The sequence below is a fragment of the Melitaea cinxia genome, chromosome 3 (genome assembly GCF_905220565.1).
Source record: "Melitaea cinxia chromosome 3, ilMelCinx1.1, whole genome shotgun sequence".
Classification (NCBI taxonomy): Eukaryota; Metazoa; Arthropoda; class Insecta; order Lepidoptera; family Nymphalidae; genus Melitaea; species Melitaea cinxia.
The window spans coordinates 7,676,157-7,681,887 of NC_059396.1; the positions used below are offsets into that span (position 1 = coordinate 7,676,157).

At 36.3% G+C, this 5,731-nt stretch overlaps 1 non-coding gene across 1 annotated transcript; it reads right to left on the reverse strand.

Annotated features, from left to right (window-relative positions):
• Window positions 1-233: 233 nt before the first annotated feature.
• LOC123669806 lies at window positions 234-340 on the reverse strand. Its single transcript, XR_006745800.1, has one exon. It is a non-coding gene; the product is annotated as a U6 spliceosomal RNA (small nuclear RNA).
• Between the last annotated feature and the right edge of the window lie 5,391 nt (window positions 341-5,731).

Consider the following 5,731-nt stretch of genomic DNA (forward strand, 5'->3'; position numbering starts at 1 on the left):
ACCCAGTCAAAAGTTCTGATCTAACATACATAAAAAAAAATACAGTCGAATTGAGAACCTCCTCCTTTTTTGGAAGTCGGTTAAAAAAATAAAAACGATACTAATTCATCATCATCATTACAGCCTATACAGTCCACTGCTGGACATAGGCCTCCACAAGTTTACGCCAAAAATAACGTGAACTCGTGTGTTTTGCCCATAGTCACCACGCTGGGCAGGCGGGTTGGTGACCGAAAAATGTGGAACGCTTCACGATTTTGCGTGTCATCCTTGCGCAGGGGCCATGCTAATCTTCTCTGTATCGTTCCAATTTTAGTATATGTACTGCCGAAGCGAGTACTAATTGCATTGATATTATTTCTTTTTCGTTGTATCAAAATTTTGTGAAGACCCTTGTCCTTATTTAAATAAGGTAATAAACAGTAAGAATAATGTTTATTTCATGTAAATTTTCTCAATATTATTTCTATACTGTCGACATTTTGTGATTGTTTGGAAAGCTGTAGAGAAGTTTCGAACGATGTCAAGTACTCATCGCTTCCTCGAAATTTGTTTAAAGTCCTTTTGACTGTCTCTAGTACATACATAAACGTTATGTATAATGTATATACGCGTATATTAATCTATATAAAAAAAAATCCAGGTTACTGCTTTATGTGCTTAAGGAATAATTTTTCATTTAAACAAAAATTTATTGAATTCCTGAATTTTTTAAAAGTTTTTATAAATAGTATGAAATAAAAACGAATTTTATTATGTACATATTCAAATGAAGGAATCAATTACATAATTTAATATGTAAGTAGATACATTAGGGGTATTAAGGTGCTTCGTGAACTCAACATGCGTGGTGGTCTCCAGCGGCTTACAAACTAAAGCTTATTGAGACGTTAGTGCTTCTGGGCGTAGGGTGTCTGCGAAGAGCAATATCGTACAAGTACTCAAAGATAAACAATCTGTTCAAAACTTGTTTAGTTTTTAATAAAGTAATTAAAAACACTCGTTTGTATTATTTTTTTTAAACTTTAATTAACATTTTTATTTCATCCTTACTATGTATCTGGAGACTAATTCATTTTAAATATAAAATATTCAAGTCTCTTAACAGTTGAAGTAACGAGAGGCTACTGGCTTCTTCAATCGATTTGCAAGCGAAGTAATACTATTAAATCTGTTTTTTTCTGTTTAACGAACATAAATAATAATTTGTTATCCACATAGTAATGTATAGTAAAATTTAGAAGCTTATTTTAAGTTTTATATTCAATGCAGATGTAAAGTAATTAGCGAATGCATCGAATTAGATGAGCGTCGTCGAGGTCGAATGGCTCAGATAGTAGTGTTGGTTTATACATTATAAAGTACCGTAGAGGACAACTTTTTAATGGCGCGATAACAGACCACCCGAGAGCGAGCTGGCGCTAAATCTCAAGCTCATAAATACGTTATGTAAACCCACCCTAATAATTAGTCGCGGTTACGGGGTATAGTTAAGTTTTATGGGGCCCGCGGAGGCTCTAAGTGGGAGTGAGAGCTCGGAAAAATGTTCTTTAATTTGTCTGGCTACGTTCGGAGGCGATGAAACGGAAATTGTTATGTTTATTCGGAAAGTCTTGTATCTCGAGCTACCCTTTTTATTTTTTTCCACCGTTTTAATGCGATTGGATTTCCGTAGATACTCCGCAGCGAGATCACATTGAATATGTATAATTTAGTCTGATTCCGAGCCAACCTTCGCTTTCGTTGCCCTTAGCTTTTAGATTATTGAGGAAATCAATGTGAGATGCGAAGAGACGCTCTACGTGTATCGTGTGTATTTAACTTATAATAAACAAATTTCAATACATTGTATACTTAAGTTTTTGTTTTTTGTTTTAGAAAATCTGTTATTCCATTTAATTGACTAGCCCATTGGCGCAGTTTGCAGTGGCCCTGTTTTCTGTTCCGCAGGTTGCGGGTTCGATTCCCGCCTGAGTCTGGGTGTATATATGTATTATATGTATGTATAAAAAAATAGTTATAACAGCCGGATGTTACCTGTAACACAAGCATTTAGTTGCTTACCATAGGGACAGACGACCGTCTGCGTATGTTTTAAGATATTTATATTATATTTATAATTAATATTAATAACTTAGTCTGAATGGTTCCTGTAATGTGTTTCTATATAATTGATGATAATTAGACAAGTTTAGTTATTCACTATGACAACATAAACATGATTATAGTGATGCTGTTCGTATCAATATAGGTAAGACGTTTCAAATATACTCTGCTGTAAGTGCGCACATTTGTTATTAAGTTGAAAACGTAACTTGTGCCATTTTAGACGGTAAACGTTGGAAATAAGGGCTATTTTAGGCACACAAGATGAGTCATTGACAAGGAGCGCGTGTCGGTCGCCTAGGAGGCGGCGACACGGCCGGCGAGTAAGCGCGGGAAGGGCGCGGGGAGGCAGCGTGGACACAGTACCTGGCACTGTCGCTGCAACAGCACTCCTCACAGCGCACGCAACTTAGTTTCGCAACTTGTTCACAACTCTTGCTCGTAGCAATCGGCGTAAGCTCGTGAAGCGCGTGCTGCTCAAGTTACAACGAGTACGGCGACGAAGCGAAATACGGAGTCATGCGGTCAGCCAAAAGGACACAAACCTACTGGCGAGCTGGGTGTTGGTACGCGGGCGGGGCGGCGGGCGGGGGCGCGCCATTGGCCCGCCGGGGCACGCCTCCGACGACGCCGCTGTCGCCGCCGACGTCGCGTCGTCGCTCCGCAACACGCCGCACGGCGCCCGCCGCACCACTCTTCGTTCTTACACTTACGTCAAGGAGCACCTACAAACAACCTCGCGAGAGATAAGATATAAACATCGCAAACTTTAGTCACAAGCTGCAACTTTGCTTTACGTCCTAGGGTCATTCGAAAATACCATTGTGGAAAATTGCCCATACATGATGTTGCTATAAGCAGTGTTCTCCATTTTTTAAGCACTCTTTCTTCCTTCCATTCATTGCCTTAACGGGATGTGAATGCTAATTTTTTGAACCTTTAAAATTAAGTCTTGTTACGACTTTATATTTTTAATTAGGTGCATTGTTAAAATGAAAAATTCAACGCAGCGTCTTTTCGAAGCGCAACAATACTGGAACATCTCATCAATATACATTCAGCCGTCGTCGTTGTACAAAGGTCTATTAACGTCGGAAATAAGGCTACGGTGCAGGAATCCGAACGAGTGCACGAGCGCACAGGGTTTAAGCAATTCGCTCACGTGCAATACAAAGTAACTTTAGCCTAGCTAAGGCCTGCACCAGCGTTGGTCCCAAATTGTTCGGCGTTCTAACAAATATAATCAGATTACCTAGCCAACTTTGCGCAGTTTTATCTAGCGTGTCGGAAATTGTGTTATACATTATCCGCCCAATAAACTTGATGTTAGATTTTGTCTGCGGCCTAGTGGCATTTGGCTAAATTAATATACCGTTCTAATCTTTATTCTACCGAATTTAGAATGCTGGACAGTATTTTACATAATTTAGCCTTTGTATCCGGATTAGTTCACACAGCTTACACATTTGAATCTTAATTTACTAAAAATTGTGTAAAAGTCGTAATCAGCATAGCAAATCGCAGACATTTTTTACACAAAAAAAAAGATAAATACAATAAAATAAAAAAAAAACTAAGTAAAAAAACGACAAATAACAGTAATACAGACACCAAAATAAAAATCAATATCATTAAAAACACAAAAGAAGTCATAAAAAATTCAAAATTCGAAACCTCCAAATAGTCACAAAAAAACAAGTAAAGAAGAAAAGAAACAGCAATTATACATGTAAAAATTATATCTGCAGCTAAGCGTTGTGCCACAAAAAGGTATAACAGTCAGGTTGGATTTGATTTTCATAAAGAAAACCAACACTGATTCTCACTGGTAATTTACCTAAGTTTAAATACTATGATGAACATGACTAATTCTCTACAAATTATTTTCACTATCTAGATTTTAGTATCTACAAAATACAGTACTTTTTTACATCTTGATCTATTGTTAGAAAAAGTTTTAAAAATGTTTTCTTTATTTTTCTTTCATAACTTACTTTTCTACTTCTTATGTGTGAAATGTATATTTTCAAAAATATAAACAAGTTTAAGTACCACAAATATAAGACGTACACGTACAATGTAACTGTACAAAATTTCATTCCGTGTAAATTCAAAAGTTTTAAAAGTGCGATCATACTTCAAACTGCTTTACGCGGTAGTTTCGCACTGTCTACTTCGATGATATATCGCAGCTACTGTTAAGTGGCATGCAAAATGTATTTATACATTGTACTTCCTTACGTCGTTATGGCAGCCTTCCAAGTAAAACAATCTTCCGCCGACCGACGATAACAGCAGTTACTGTGATTTTATGAAGTGACACCGACATAAAATGTTTTAAAGTAAAAACATAATAATAACTAAGAATATCAACCAATAAACTAAAACTGATAATAGTATATTTACCTTTTTAAAATGAAACGTATAAATAATAATTTAACCAGCCGACGGCTATACGTTAATAATTTATAGTCGATTGTAATGAGTTTGAATTTAAAATATCATTTATATTTTGTAGCGTGATCCGTTTAAACGTTAAACAATTTCCGTTAATTTGACATGTCGGCGCTGTTACGCGTGACTATATATGCCATATAGTTGACCTAAAGTAGAATGATTTATATTAATATATGAGATAGGGTGACATTATAGTAAACTAACATCAAAAAGCTTACTTCTTGACAGTATCATGCTATCCAAGATTCATATGAAATAAATTGCCTCTCACTCGATATTTGGGAAGGGTCAATGAGGCGTAACTTTGATGAGGGTAGCACAGTCTGGTAACAATGAACAATATGCAAGAAAACTGTCTGGGAGCATGTTTAACAAGAAACGATTCAGGTGAATTTCCGTACAATCGATCTTAGGGAAGCAGTTGTAAGAAACAGAAAGCAAACCCTTAAATTAACGTGCTCAGTGACCCGATTGAATTTTGATACGATTTAAAAATACTAGAGCTCGTAGTTTTGTTTTGTAAACGTTACAGTGATACAATCTTGTTAAAATACGATACGATATCGGACTTTCATTACCGACGAGCTGTTATTAAAAATTCTATTTATTTAAAAAATTATTATGCATCATGATCATCTAACAGATGAAGGCTGATTGGTAGTATTATATAGGACTAGCTGTGCCCGCGGCTTCGCCCGCGTTGAAACACTGATTGTTTCACAAAGTTTTCCCGGCAAACTTCCAGTGAAACTCTCATTAAAATCGTCTTAGCCGTTCCGTAAACCTTCCTCTTGAACCACATGAAAATCCGTTCAGTAGATTTTGAGGAAATCGATCACATACACTTTTGGGGGCATTGTTTTATAATACACCAACTGTTGCCCGCGACTACATCCGCTTGGTTATGAAGATATGCATTACTACTAAGATGTTTAACGCAAACTATTTTTTTATTTCAGTCACTTGAAATGCTTATTACACTGAGTAATTTTTTAAAAGGCACAATTTAATATAATTTAATAGTTGTTTTTATAAAAACCTCTCTATACACCACATTCTTAGTTTTATTTTCAGGCTGCAGTATAAATAACCTATCGACGAAATTATAGCTGCTGTATATGTTTCATACAAACTATCAACCCCAATTAAACCCCCTTTAGCGGTGGAA